Source organism: Ptiloglossa arizonensis, chromosome 5 (assembly GCF_051014685.1).
Source record: "Ptiloglossa arizonensis isolate GNS036 chromosome 5, iyPtiAriz1_principal, whole genome shotgun sequence".
NCBI classification, from domain to species: Eukaryota; Metazoa; Arthropoda; class Insecta; order Hymenoptera; family Colletidae; genus Ptiloglossa; species Ptiloglossa arizonensis.
Window position 1 is genome coordinate 17,954,706 of NC_135052.1, and position 16,608 is coordinate 17,971,313.

Consider the following 16,608-nt stretch of genomic DNA (forward strand, 5'->3'; position numbering starts at 1 on the left):
GAGAAATAATAGAACAAAATTATATCAACGTTTCCTTCGCGAAATTTTGCACAGTTTCGAAGATACAACGCGAAATGAATTTTTTTTAAATGTAACCTTTTTGGATGCTTTATTTTTCGTTACACTCTGGATAATATGCATTAGATTTGCATCTAAATACACTTATTAATAGAATAAAATGTTTTCGTCTAATTGTTTAAAAATTTTTAATTTTAAAATTTTTGGGAACAATAACCAAATATTTGCAACTGAAATACTAGCCAAGTATTGGGAACAGATCAATGGTAAAATATTTTGAACAGAATAATAATAAAATATTTCCAAACAGCCATATTCAATACTCTTTCAACAGAATAATAACCAATTATTTGTAACAGATCAATACTCGAATACAAAAACCATAATCAAATACTTCCAAGAAAACAACATCTAAATACTTACAACAGAATCGTAACCAAATACTTGTAACAGAATAATAACCAAATACTTCTAAACAGAATATCCAAATAACTTGCAACAGAATATTAACCAACTATTTGCAACAAACCAGTACCCGAATATAAGAACCATAATCAAATACTTCCAACAAAACAACATCTAAATACTTACAATCGTAACCAAATACTTGTAACAGAACAACAACCAAATACTTCCAACAAAACAACAACCAAATACTTCCAACAAAACAACACCTAAATACTTACAACAGAATCGTAACCAAACACTTGTAACAGAATAACAACCAAAAACTTCCAAGAAAACAACACCAAAATACTTACAACAGAATCGTAACCAAATACTTGTAACAGAAAAACAACCAAATACTTCTAGACAGAACAATATCCAAATAACTCGCAACAGAATAATAATCCACTATTTACAACAGACCAATACCCGAATACAAGAAGCATAATCAAATACTTCCAACAAAACAACATCTAAATACTTACAATCGTAACCAAATACTTGTAACAGAACAACAACCAAATACTTCCAACAAAACAACACCTAAATACTTACAACAGAATTATAACCAAATACTTGGAACAGAATAATAACCAAATACTTCTAGACAGAACATTATCCAAATAACTCGCAACAGAATAATAACCAATTATTTGTAACAGATCAATACCCGAATACAAGAGCCATAATTAAATACTTCCAACAAAACAACACCAAAATACTTACAACAGAATTATAACCAAATACTCGTAACAGAAAAATAACCAAATACTTCTAAACAGAACAATATCCAAATAACTCGCAACAGAATAATAATCCACAATTTACAACAGACCAATACCCGAATACAAGAACCATAATCAAATACTTCCAACACAACAACACCTAAATACTTACAACAGAATCGTAACCAAATACTCGTAACAGAAAAACAACCAAATACTTCTAAACAGAACAATATCCAAATAACTCGCAACAGAATAATAATCCACAATTTACAACAGACCAATACCCGAATACAAGAACCATAATCAAATACTTCCAAGAAAACAACACCAAAATACTTACAACAGAATCGTAACCGAATACTTCCAACGAGACGTAATCCAAATAACTCGAAAGCGAACAACAACCGCACACTTCCAACGGAACAAGAGCCAAGTACTTGTGTATGAAATTTACGATACTTACAGTATCTTACTTACAATCTTCAAGTACTCACGATACTCGAGAACCAGGTGCGTAGATGAAACGAGCGGAAGAAACTTTACCTGTCCGTAGACGTTTACGCGCGCAAGTAGGTTTTCGATCCGATATACCGAGTGGCCTTGAGACCGCTATGCTCATACGGTCTAACGCTTATTTCGACGTCAGTCGCATATAGGGAGTGTCGGTGACCCGGGTCTATCACAGTTGACGGTAAGCGACGCGACGTCTCGTCGGCCGTCTTATCGCACCTGCTGGACGATTACTTCGGCCGTGCAGCAAGGACACGTCAACGACCCTGACGATCAATTAGGAATGAATTTCTATTAACGGGGACGCGGTTTCTTCCCGTTATCGTCGTTTACCGACTCAACGTCGTTACGAGCCTCCCCGGGCCCTTCGAATGCACATCGACGAACGTCGATCGGTCAGCGATCGTTTCGAGACCGCGTTTTTACTTCGATGAAACGGCCACGATCTCGTAACGTTGTTCGATAACACGCCACAGTGACTTCCTTCGATCTCGAGTCCAACTTTCGAAATACTTCAAACGCGAAGTTGGACACGGTCGAGATACGATCGATTTCCGAGCATCCACCGGATCGACCAATGTTAACATTTGCGAAACTTGTTGACAGTTGTCTGTTTACTACGTGGAAATGTAGAAAGTAACGCGGCTGTGTTATTTAATCGTAGCTTCTCGATACCAAAGTAGTGCAGATCTTGAGATTAATTTTCGAAACCATTCGAGAGGCGTATCAAGTTCAGATTAGATAACTCGTGTATCTTTGGATCAAACGTTGGGAGGAATAATGATATTTGTAAAAGTTGATACTCTTCTGCTGGCCATGGACAGAAGCATAGAAGGTGACTTATTCGTGGTTAATGGATGTATAATAATTTAATATACAAATGGTTAATACGGTATCGTGACTTCTTCGTAGAGTTATTAACATGTAGTTAGGTCTGGTTAAGTGTATAGGACACTCGAATGTATATGTATTTGGTAAAATGTATGTTTGAATAACATCTGTGTATCCTTTTTCTTTATGTTTGTGACATTGCGGTGTTGTATTATTTATCTCAATTCATTGTCAATTAATACGCACGAGAAAATTTCATATTTAACGTTGTTGAATATTACAAATTTCTCATACTTCTTAATACACTATCCGAACGCGGTGGTGATAAATTATACATTCGAGATAAGAAAGTGACACTTTCGATGCACGTCAATCAGATTAAGTTGAACAGTATCAAAAATCTTTAGTATTTGTTCGCCGTTGAACACGGAAAATATACTTGTTCTTTTACCGTGCTTGTTGATATTGTTATAAATCGTACAGAATTGTACTACGAGGTATCAACATCGCGGTAACTGAAAATTAATGTACCACTGAATGCGCAAACTGAGATCGATGATTGTTTGCGAACCATAAACGATTTTTTCCATAATTGATCATATAATATTTCCCGTGATATACGGTTTACCTCCATTATGATACACCGTGTAACGATGTACAGTCGTACCTCCATAAAACGCAACTTCGATGGTTGCACGAGTACTTCGTTCGTTGCGTTCCGTCGACGAGTGGAGGGGATGGTTACTTAGCAACGAGTGGAAGTGGAAGTGGAAGAAACAGGAACCATTGATTACAGCCAGAAGGGCTGTCCTACGTAAGTAGAGCTCCTCGTTGTATCGGTTACCTCGATAATTGCACGAGTCTCGAAACTCGCAGGAATTTCAATTTCCTCTATCTGTAATTATCGAGACTCTACCGATCGCATCCATTGGGAGTGCACTATGCAAACAGACCTTCTTCTTATTGCGTTGTCTACCTCGATAATTGCAGGAATTTTCAGCCTCGTTTTCCTGCAATTATAGAGGCTCTACCGATCGCATCCAATGGAAATATACCGTCCGGGTGATTCTTCTTATTGGATCGGTTACCTCGATAATTGCACGTGTCTCGATACCTGCAGATATTTTCAATCCTGTTTGCCCGCTGTCATCGTGACTCTATCGGGACGCGTGGAAAAAATATACCACGCGAGCAGAATTTTTTTTTACTGAAATTAATCACTTCGATAATTCTAAAATTTTTTAACAAAGATCGCTTTTTTTACTGGATCGACTACCTTGACAATTGTGAGAATTTTCAGTAAGAATATACTACGCGAACAGGGCTTGTTCTCGTTGGATTAATCACCTCGATAATTGTAAGAATTTTCAACAAAGATTATTTTTATTGGATCAGTTACCTCGATAATTGTAAGAATTTTCAACAACGATGTACTACGCAAACAAGACTTACTCTTCCTGGATAAATTACCGCAATAATTGTAAAAATTGTCAGCAAAGATATATTGCGCAAAGATTATTCTTACTGGATTAGTTACCTCGATAATTGTAAAAATTATCAGCAAAGATGTACTACGCAAACAAGACTTATTCTTCCTGGATAAATTACCTCGATAATTGTAAGAATTTTCAGCAAAGATGTGCTACGCAAACAAGACTTACTCTTCCTACATAAATTACCTCGATAATTGTAAGAATTTTCAGCAAAGATACACTACGCAAACAAAACTTACTCTTCCTAGATAAATTACCTCGATAATTGTAAAAATTGTCATCAAATATGTACTACGCAAAGATTAATTTTACTGGATCAGTTACCTCGATAATTGTAAGACCATTCAAACAAAGCTGTGCCACACAAACAAGATTTATTCTTCCCGGCAAAATTACCTCGATAATCGCGAGAATATTCACCTCCGTTTTTCCAACAATCGTCGAGTGTTCACTCCGTCGAAATATTCACCGATATTTTTCACCGCGACGGGGTTTCCTGCATCGCGGCAATACGCGACGCATTGTTCCCCCCGTTTGAATTCTTTGGCGGTCTCGAGGTATTTGGCGTCGCGGCAGTAATAACGATAATGTTAATGAGGTTGCGACGGAGGCCTGGGCGGTGAACGAGGAGGGGCAGAGAAAGAGAGAGAGAGAGAGAAGGAGAGAGAAAAAAAAAAGGATAACGAGTTATCCGCGATTTCCTTCGTCTCCTCGCGCGTATCCCTTTTCCCAGCCCGTAAATACCGACGACGACCGGTCCCCGCGAGAAATCGTTCCAAAGTTCAACATATGCGGCCGTCCGTCGATCCGTCGAATTAATTAGAGCCGCAAACTATCACGCCAATTAGCGAAGCAATGCCCCCGGAGAAATTTTCCACATTCGAAGCGTGGTCTAGCTCCTTTGTTGGGAATCGCGAGACTCGGCGAGGGGTCGGAATCCAGTTGCGATTTTTCGAGCTCGCGACGCACAAGGACTGCGTTGTCTCTACACATGTGACGCGCGCCGGATCGATTTTTACGCGATTCAATGTAATTTCGTATCGCGATCTCCACTGCTCCCTCGGGATCACAATGCTTTCCAATCTCGCGCCTCGTGTTTCGTTATTGCGTGGCACGTCCGTGCCACGTATTTATACGCGGTGTTCCTAACCCGTGGTCTATTTTTACGTCAAACTATTATCACGGTAACCGAAATCACGCTACGCATCATCCGTGTTTTCTTCTTCGACGGTTCTGCTCCGTCGTCGATCGTTACGCTGAATCGGATCGAAGTGTATCGGCCGCTCAAGGTCGCCCCCCACCACCACCACCACCATCCCCACCACCACCATCCCCACCACCACCATCCCCACCGCGACGAACTCGAATCGTGGTTACGGTTAGATTACTTACGAGAGACGAACGGACTATCTTGGAGACAATGTAATAATTTAACGATATACGAACGCGACGTGGACTTGTAATTTTAGAGACGATTTCGGTGCACGGGAATAACGAATTTGTAATATTTTTTTACAGGTTGCTCGTCGAAATTGTGGAAATCGCACTAGGTACGAAATCGTCTTGTGTATTTTTATAAAATTTCTTTCGTTTGGGAGTAATAGATTTGTGTAATTGTACTCGAGTCATTTTTTATAGAAAATTCTGACAAATAATCCGTAAGGAGTTCGTCGCTATTGTCGTCATTCTATGAAAGTAATCTTGTTTGTTATTTCATATCGAAAAGAATTATACTCGAATATTTAAGTAACGAATCGTTTCGCGTCAAATTGATAACTTTCTGTACCAGATGTTAACGATTTTTGTGGAATCGAAATATATTTCGTGATCCGTATAAAATGTAACAAGGTGAGAATAATAAAAGAATTCTTATTTTAAAAATTAAGAATTCGCGTCACGTCAAATTGATAACTTTCTATAACAAAAGTTAGCGATTTTTGTGGAATCGAAATATATTTCGTGATCCATATAAAATGTAACAAACGTGAGAATAATAAAAGAATTCTTATTTTGAAAATTGGGCGGTAAAAATCTCAAAAAATGTGCGATCGGATTCTTCGAAGCTTCTTCTACAAAATATGAAATTTTTAGCGCGGTTGTTTCGTAATAAACATTTCGAGCGATTATTAAAGTTCGCGGTGTGCCACGTTTCAGGTAACTGACCCGTACTCTCGACTTCAACTGACCGAGTTATACCACTCTCGAGTTATATTGTGTCAATTACCCTCTCTGTATTACTTTGAGCAATGGGTGTACCTGGAACTGCTGATTCGGTGTAATAAAACGTTTTAACGCGACTACAAACAGTTTCTATTTTACTATCCTCTTATTCGCGCAGAATCATCGACATAAAAATAATAAACGATTGTCTTCGTCCAAAATAATATACTTGTCACAATGTATCGCATTTAAAAGTCCTTTGGACTTTGTCAAATTTTAACAAGGTGCGTTACTGCTTCCTGTAAGTCCGTGACTGGATTTTCCAAGATGGCGCGTTGCTAGTCTAGCGATCTCTCTACAAAAGGGTCGCTATCGGTATGCAGAAGCTCATTGGAAACGAAATGAAATCATTTCCTATTCTTACGGAAGATATGCACATCTGTGATGCTCGTGGCATGGAATTACCAACCGTGAGAAAAATACAAAACAGACGAAAATTGTATTATCCGAACCAAAGACATCTCGAGAGTCATCGGTGGAGAATATTAGTGACAGCGACTCGAGGTGGTGAGTACGTCGAAAATACATTAGTATTATCCGCAGAGAAGTCTCTATTAACGTGTAAAAGCGTTGAAATTTAACAAACGAATAATCAAAGAAGCAAATCCTGTCTATAACGTACCGACAGGAAGTTTCGATGTTCAAAGTATTTTAAGTAATAGCGCGGAAGATACTAATGAAGTGATAGCGCAGTTAATGGATAAGTTTCGCGTTGAATCGGTTAATAGCGAGAGAATCTACGTTAGAAATTACGTATCTCGTACAGGAAGCTTCGATGAATCATATTTTTTTCGAGAAAATTCAGATAAACTAGACTTATGTAAAAGAATATACATCTATGCGGGAAACGTACCTATATATGTACACTTATACGTCTCCGACACATAATGTGTTAACATTAATACAATATTATATTGGTAATTATTTAATTTCTCTATCTTAATTATATTGTATTTAATTTTATTTCTAAATTCCAGTTACTTCACGTTTGCTTGGTCTCTACAGGAATTTGAACGATTCGTTAAACAATACGAAGTGTTTACAAATAGTCGATATCGCATTGTAAAATTGTAAGCATTAGTTGTAAACAATCTAAGAAACGATGGTTCAATTCTCAGAAAGAAAGTCAGATATCACAATTATCCATATAAATGTTCTTTAATATTTTTACGTATAAAATTCATTTTTTTAAATTACGTCCACGTTTCCTAAACCACTTTATACAACGTTCAGAGGGATGTTAAGATACAATTAACACAAGATTCACCAACCAGTCAAAATAACTGGTTTCAATTGCTCTCGTAATGAAATTTACTTTAAATTCCATTGCACGTTTTTCAAAGACATAATAACTGACTTTATCCTACACATGTGATCAATTTTAAAAACTCCTCTTTTTCTTCAACGATTGGTTTCCTTTTAGATACACATAAATTACACCTTAACATTAAAAAATCTGTCGGTGGTTCCACAATTGAATAATCGAACATCCGAAAAAAGATTTCATTTCTCTAAAAATGAAAAACTCGATATCCTCCTCGAAGAGTGAATCCTTCGAGACAAATTTACCTTAAACGTGCAAACTTCAAGGCAAAAAAAAAAAAATAAAAGAATCCACGGAATTCGTTTTCAAACTGCGAAGACGTGCCCGCGTTATCGGCGCTGTTCAATTAAATCACGATACACTTGGATGTCAGTTATCGCGTATTAAATTTCAACGGTACTTGAAATTTCGTTTGGAATTTATCAAGCGCAGTCATCGACCCAGTTAATTAGCATCGAAAGAGAGAGCCGACGGAAGCGCGTACCGGACTAACGAAAAGCATTCTCCTCGTTTAAGTAGCCAGAAAACGTGACCGTTTCAACGATACCAATTGGCCTAATTGATGCGAGGCGAACACACTTCGGTCAACAGGCGATTACCGAGCAGCAGGCTTCGGTGGTACATGTGTACCACGAACGAAAACCCCGCGCGATGACACGCCGCTCTCGCGAATCTTGTGTAACAGCTCGCGTGACGTAGCACGAATCGAGCTGGTGAATCAAACCGTTATGTGCTGCACACACATGCATAGCTATGCACCGTGCACGTTCGTCGCGTGCATCGCGCGGTCGAATTATTTCGATGAAATTGTAACACGTGAAATACCGTGAAAACATTTTTTTCGTATGTATACGTTCTGATCGATGCTCTTATTTCCTGAGTTTTTCGAGAAAAATACAATTTTTCTCTTTATATTTATGCTTGTTCGGAGAGAACAACACAATCGTGTTCGTTATGCTCGAGGAACAAATTTTTGTTTATATTAGATCGTTCGGAGAGTGATCTCGTTTTCCAAAATGGAGAATATATGTAATTTTACAAAACGTTTATACGCTGTAAAAAAATCATTTTTACCGAAAAAAAAAAATGCAACGATTCTTCAAAATACCCAATAGAACTCAAGAATACGGTTCTTGTGTTTTTGTGATGCAAGATTATTTACTGCATTGTAAAATTGTAAGCATTAGTTGTAAACAATCCAAGAGACCACGATGGTTCAATTCTAAGAAACAAAGTCAGATATCACAATTATCCATGTAAATGTTCTTTGATATTTTTACGTATAAAATTCATTAGTAATAGGTTGCTCGATAAGTTTTTTCGTTCGATTAGAAATTGAGGTATTGGGTTCGTCGGTTTATTTTTCCAACAATAGTACTGTTTAACGAACATGTATGAAGTTTCGTGTAGATCTCTCGATTAATTCCTATATTTACAATTATTCAATATCGAAGTGTCGTAGTATTTTTTACAACAAAAATAAAAAAAACGACAAAGCTTACCGAACAATCTAGTACAATAGCAAGAAATGTAACCGACGTTGTTTATTGTCTGTTTATTTAACGTTCTCGTTACTTCGTTTCTGGTCTTTAAATAGAACTGTATTTGCGATACAGGATTCGTGAAAAATCTTATCGTCCCTATCCGTGTGCTCGACCAATTTGCATCGCGAGACGACGCGACAATTCGCTCGAACACCTTCTCGATATCGTGCATACAACAATAATTGTTAACAGTTGGGACAATTTATACGTGGACGGTAACACGTCACGTTTGTCGATAAAATTGCACGGATTCGCGACCACGAAGTCGTCCACGACGACGTTTGTGTTTCATCGGGCGTCATTTCCAAGAATACACACGCACCGCGGAAAGTGTGTTGACACGCTTCCGAAGAGACTGTTTTAGATTTTCCAACGATGAAAACAAAACGCGTGCCGGTTCTCATTTGCACGGAATGCTTCGCGAACGTTTCTCAACGCGTAACGAACGATCGAAATTCAAGTGTACATTGGAAAAGTACACTTTGAGATTGGAAAGTGTACATTGTTCGTGAGTTGGTCACGCTTGATATTATTTATATCGGGCGTCGGGACGCGTATTTCGATGAAATTGAAACACGTGAAATACCGTGAACAATTTATTCCCTATGTATACGTCGTGATCGATGCACTTATTTCCCGAATTTTGCGCGAAAAATTACTGCTATGCAATGAATTCTGTTTATATTTGTGCATTTATCCTATAATGAACCTAAACCCGCAGGACTTCTATAAACGTACGGTAAAATTGTTGCAAATGTATGCAAAATGTATAATAAACGAACTTAACCTATTTGCAACGTATTTAAATGCCCTTACTGGCTGTAAGAAATCAAAAGTGCGCGCAAACTTTTAAAAATTTTGAAAAATTATTTTGAAAAATCTTGAAAAGTGAAATAGTGAATATTTTACGTTGAAATTTTTCATACATATTTATAGAGACCTGTAACATTGTAACATTCTAACATTGTAACATTCTAACATTGTAACATTGTAAGTTTTGATCGTTATATGATTGTAAGGTCTTGCAGTGACGTAACGAGTATTTTGGAATATTTGAGAAATGCATTTTTTTGCATGGATACGAGATAGGTCAGTAGATATTTCTCGCGAGAATCGAAGTTCTCAAGTTCACCCGTTATATGTCTGGTCGGTCGCCCCGATGTGTTTATAGAAATTGTAGATAAGCGACGATTCTACGCTTATGCACACGCTACCATGGGCGCGTAGATATAGACAGAATTCAATGTACAGTACCTGCAATGAAATTTCGTCAATATCTTGGAAACTAATACCAAAAGGTGGTTACACGCATAGGAAAAAGTTGCTCAGAATATTGAATTTTACAATATATTTCAATTTCATCGATATCGGTGTTGCCACCCCCAATGTAAATAATTTACCATTTTTAAACACGAAATTCCAAAAATACGAGAATTATCTACTGTAGAAGTATCACACGTCTACGATAGATTGAACGGAGACAGTAGACGTGGAATATTTCTGCAGATTACAATATTCCTGTCAAAGGTGTAAGAAAAATTGTACACCGATCAGACAAAAACGAATCCGTGGAAAATGTTCCACGATCAGGAAGGCCACGTGAAACCACAGCTCGACAATATCGATCGAGAGTAGAAGAAATAAGAAAAAGAAAAAAAAGAAGAAAAAAAAAACTTTATCTCTTCGAGGTAATTGAAGGCTGAATTGCATTTACCAGTACTGGAATGAAGCTAGAAAGAAATCGCACAATGAGAAAATTAATGTACATAAATGACCGATAGTTGTTAAATGGCACCTAAAACAGTTTGTTTAGATTTTTAAAAAATCGTGAAAATAAAAGTTGGTACGTTTTCAAACAATTGCAGTGAGAGAGTTAATTAAAGGTCCCAATCTTTGCACATTGTGCAGGGCGCTACTGCACCGTGAAAATGGATCGAAATACAGGGTGTCTCATTTAAATTCAGCGGACGTCTTCATTGACGGTGTTTTGGACGTTTGAAAATCGTAGTAATTTTCTTCAATGGAATAATATACCTTTTCTGCATAGCGTTGCAACTCGAGAAAAGGATAGAAACGTGTCTGGTGCGATTCAAGACTAGTTTTTCAATTAATGCGATGGATGTCGAATAGGTACTGCTCGCAGCTATAAAGAATGCCTTTGGGTGATGTTCTCGATGCAAGAGAAAGCCGTCTTTCTGCTCGTGAATTGCGTTTCCATCGTGACAACGATATCACTGATTAGTTTACGCGATAATGTGCCCCGAGTAACAGCGAAACAACCTTTCTCGAAAATTTAAACCGCTAAATGTGAACACCAGCCGGGAGGCATTTTCCTCGACATATGTACATACGTTGACATTTATAAAATGTAATTAAAACCGAAAATTTGCAATAATCGAATTCATGGCGTATTTAATACCACGTGACGGCATTTCGAGAAGAAAACGAAACGGAAATTACAATATTAACCCGCAATAACATACCTCGTCCTTCAAATTGGTCCTCCAGTCCCTCTGAGATCTATTTCGGTAAAACTACTTTTTCTTCTGGCCGTTCTTCGTACCAGAGAAGCAAATACTTTACAATGACAGAGAATGTTATTCCAAGAAACACATTCGTTACGTTTTATCCGTTTCAGAATTGTTGCTCCAGCTTTCCTTAATCGTTTCGCTAGTGTCATCGCCGACCGCTTCGTCGTCTACTTCTATTCAATTTACGCGCCATTTTCGAACGTCACCGCTTCGAATGAAACAATGTTCGATCAACGAATTCTTCTTCTCGGTCCAAAGACACTTGGCACGGTGAAGAAAACGAATTTCGAATTTCTTGAATCGCGCAGAAACAACGTTCTGGTTAGGGAAATTATAATCCTTCGTACCTTTTCTTTCTTTCTTTTTGTTTTTTTTTCCTTCCTTTGGAGAATTCCAAGGAGGTAGCGACACAAGGTCGATTAAACCGCGCTGTACGAATACGAAAGAGAGACGCGAAGGGTGAGATGACCGTTCGCGAACGACGCCAACATAAACTGGTTTTCCTCGTAAATCCGGATCCTTCGGGTTTAAAGGGGACATTGCGTCGCGTCGTATTACCGCGAAGATGGTAACACCACGGACTCGCGCGGTGGTCCGTTATTGGATTTTCCAGCGCCGGAAAAACAGCCGCGAAGTATGGCTTTCGTTTTGCGCGCCAAACGCCGAGTGAACTCATTTTAGAGACGGTGGCGTCTGACGTGCGCAGATCGGTGACGCACGAAACAAATACCGGACGCATTCCAGTGTCGCGTACAGTTCGCCGAGGACGAACCCGTGACCTGCGAAGAACAATACGAGAACGCGATCGAACGATCGTCGGGTGTCCAGCAGCAGTGTGACCAGAGTGAGAGAGAGCGACAAAGGAGCAGTTCACCTCTTCCTCCCTACGTACGAAAGATCGTGAATATTTGTTAACCCTTTCGTCGCGAACGACGCCCATTGGCGTTCGATCGCGTGCGGTGAACGCCCATGGGCGTTCAGTGTGCACGTACGCTCGATACGCGACAAGGTCTTCCGCACGCGTGCGTTCTGTGCTGAAGTCGTTCGCGGTGAAAGGGTTAAATTTCTTCGACGAGGAGAGTTTCGCGCTTGTTCTCCTTTTCATGATCGAATTGACAATTTTTGTTGTCTTTTAATGCCTTTTGAAAGGATATGGGTGTCTCTGTGAAGTATTGATGAAATTCTGGACGTAACGACAGGAAAGATTGGATTTGGTATTGTTCGTTGTACAAACGAGAGAAAGAATTCTTTTTATTTAATTTGCTTCGGTAATCGAGACAGTAGCGATCCTTTTAAGATCGAATGGGAATAAGTGTTCCAGGACTGTGGATATATATATATATATGAATTCCGAAAAATCGTTTAGCGTGTACTCGTATTGAGGTTAGGTTAATAACAACGCACACTGTACGTGTATCCTTACTTTTGTATATTTTTCTTTTTAGTTCAACAAATAATTTCATGTGTGAATAATTTTTAAACAAAGAACGAATGATTATTATTATAGTTACACACCTCCGAAAATCGTTTACCGTGTGCTATAAACACCTGTGTATGCATTCGATATCAGCTTGTACTCTGAACACGTACGTGTTTAAAAATGACTAATTCTTTTATTTTATCTAACGTCTTTACCACGGAAGATTAAGAGGACAGATATGCACGAATACAAAAACAAGGAAAACAAGTACAAAAGTATAGAAAAAGCCAACTGCGATTGAAATACTATTATTAAAACCCAATCCCAGATACCTGTATTCTTACGCTAGGCGTATAAAGAAGAACGATAATAGTAACGTAAAATATTAAAGACAAGAACATGATAGGTGACACAAATTACAACGAGAGAAAAAAAAAAAGAAATAGATGTTGACGTTAAACAGAAATGTAATAAAAAATTTTGACGGTACGTTTAACACGTTCCCCAGGCCGAGCTATTTTTAGAAATTTTTCGAATGTCCCAATCAGAATTTTCTGAGTTAATTTTAAAGTTGTCGTTCGTGTCGAGTGACATGGAATGATTCAGTGGAGCATCGTCGCTCGTTTATCAGTGACACGATGGAAAATGTAAATATTACACGAGGAATATGTTAAAAACACCGTGTACATCGATAGGAAAGAAATTATAATAGCTAGAAGAAAAAGAAAATTTAGTTAAAGAAAAAAGAAAAAGAACAATATTCCTACTCTGCGAGTAATCTGTCAGTTTGAATAAATTTTATCGAATATTTCGCCGATAGTTCGATCGACGATCTACGCGATGCGCAAAACACCAAAAAAGTTTTCGGTTCAGCGCATGTTGAGAGTACAGCGCATGCGCACCATCGGAAGTCTTTACGTTGAAAGAGTTAAGAGTTACAAATCGCACTACGTTAGCAAGAACGATCGTGTAAACTTACCTGGAAACCTTAAACAGTATCACTTGTAATGTAAACCTAAATTTGATAGCTTCGCGCGCACAACCCCGTGCACTTTTTTAACACCATTACTGCATTCTACGTCCACCTTGGAGAAACATCCTTTTCATTCGTAGAAATTGTTTCATTTACTAAAAAAAAAAACTACTACGAATCTATACGGACAAAGCAATCTATATTGTTCACGTCCTGGAAGTGATGATATCCTCAAAGATGCAATTGGTTTGTTCGAAAAGTCATTTCGTCTTTTTTTTTTTTTGAAAATGAAACACGATTTTTTTAGAATGTATAAACATTTTATTAAATTATATATTCTCCATTTTGGAAAACGAAATGACTCTCCGAAAAATCTGATGTAAAACAAAAATTTGTTCTTCAGGCACAGCGAACACGAGTGAGCCTCGACTTTAAGAAAAAATAAAAAAAAAAAAAAACGATGGTGTCTCGTAACGAAATTTTAATCAATATTTTCTATTTATTTATTTATTTATTTACTTCGTTGCGAAAAATCGCGCTCCGTTCTACGATCGGTGAACGCACAATTTGCTCGCTGCTTGTACGCAATTCTTGCAAGGAAAAGCAACAACTGTGTACGTAAACAAACGCAAAAACCAAGTTTCTTTGAAACGTACGCGTGACGCAAGTCTAACGCCCGTAGCATTCGCGATGATTTCATACGCATTCGTGATGTATTTCGCGATGCATATGCAACGGAGAATCGATGATCGAGATGGTGTTCGTCGCGTACTCGCATAATCGCAAAACATTTTACGGGTCGCGGGAAAAATAAAAGTATCATCCTAGCGTTATTGTTGACAAATCGGTTCGACGAACTCCAATTTGAGAAAAATTCGCGTCGCGCAAGCGACCGATTAATGATTCGTCGAAAGATACGTATCAACATTGATGGAGATGTTCATTTAATTTAAATCGAAATCTAAACGTTTTCTCAATGCAATTTCCAGCGATCAATTCATTTCTTAAACGAATAGAAACAAATCACGGGATTTTCAATTAATTTATATGCTCTTGGACTATTTTTTTTTTTTTTTTATAGAATTTTAGAATCTCTGTCTATAAATTCTAAGAAAAATACAATTCTATATAGATTCTTGTATAAACAGAGAAGTGTCTTTTGGAAAATTATTTACACTTTTTATAAATTTCGTAGGGACCGTGATAAACGGATCGAGGCTAACAAAATGATGTTTGTTTTCGAAGTATTCCGAGAAGTCGATATTCGGAGCTTCCAGAAATAAATCTGAATGTTTTCATACAGGTGACAATACTTTTATTTTTTTAAGGTTGAAACTTCCACTTGCACAAACTGAACAGTAATAATCTAAGGAGAAAGAAAAAGTCTGCGGGAAGTCTGTTTTGGATGTGTAATAAACTGTAAAAATGTCACGGTTACGAAATGAGGGAAAAAAAAGAGAAGATTTCAAAGATACGAGGAACACGACCGAGGAAGTGCAAGAGGTGCATTAAGGTAGCGGTGCAGTAACTGCATTCTAACACTGATGGTAACACGAATTGCATAATACTCGAACAATGTTTGCGTGTCATCGAAGGAAAATCGCGTTTCGAATAATCTTTAAATATTAATTTCACGTGCAATCGTAATTAATCCCCCCCCCCCCTATCTACCCTCCCCGGAAAAATTGCATTTTTAATCGTTCAATTTTGAACCGATATTACGTAGAAATTTTTACCATTGGATTGTTCGGAAAGTCATTTCATTTCTTTTTGTTGAAAATGAAACAATTTTTATTAGAGCGTATAAACATTTTATTAAATTATATATTCTTCATTTTGGAAAACGAAACGACTTTTTTCCGAACAATCGGATACAATTAACGCGTATATTTTTCACGACGATGGAACATACTGAAACTTCGGTTCTCTGTGCCGTAATTAATTAATTAATCGGCTGGGCTTTTGTGTCAAGCGTAACCCCTGCCATAAACCACGACACGAGCGATAGGATCTAAAGAGACGGTGTCGGGCGCCGCGGCGCCAGTCGTCCCTCTGTGGTCAGGCAGAAATTGTAGACCGAGTGAAATGCAGTGAACTGTTTGAAAAAGAAGAGCAAAACAAAAAAGAATGGTAAAATGTTTCCGAGCAACGTTTCTACGAGCGAAGCGGAGAAATATTCAACAGTAGATTCGTTCTTCCGACTAAAAATTGAGCATAAATATAATTATCGTATTTTTTCGCTCGCAAGATTGTTTTTCACAATATTAATAATTTAAAACGTTTCCACGTAACATTCAAAACACAGTTAATCGATATAAGGGGAATAACACGTTCGATTAATAACGGGAAGAGAATGTAATAATTTGAAAATATATTGTTCGTTCGTTGGACTTATTGTTTGAAAAAGAAGAGAGAAAAATGGTAAAATGGTTCCGAGCAACATTTCTACGAGCGAAGCAGAAAAATCAGAAAAATATTCAATAGTAAATTTGAACTTCCGATTAAAAATTGAGTATAAATATAATTATCGTATTTTTTCGCTCGCGAGAGATTGTTTTTCACAATATTA

General features: G+C 37.7%; 1 protein-coding gene across 1 annotated transcript in view; it reads right to left on the reverse strand.

The window, feature by feature from the left end:
- Nfat (nuclear factor of activated T cells 3) overlaps nt 1-16,608 on the reverse strand; it is a 92,287-nt gene that overhangs the window by 71,326 nt on the left and 4,353 nt on the right. The window lies entirely within an intron of this gene.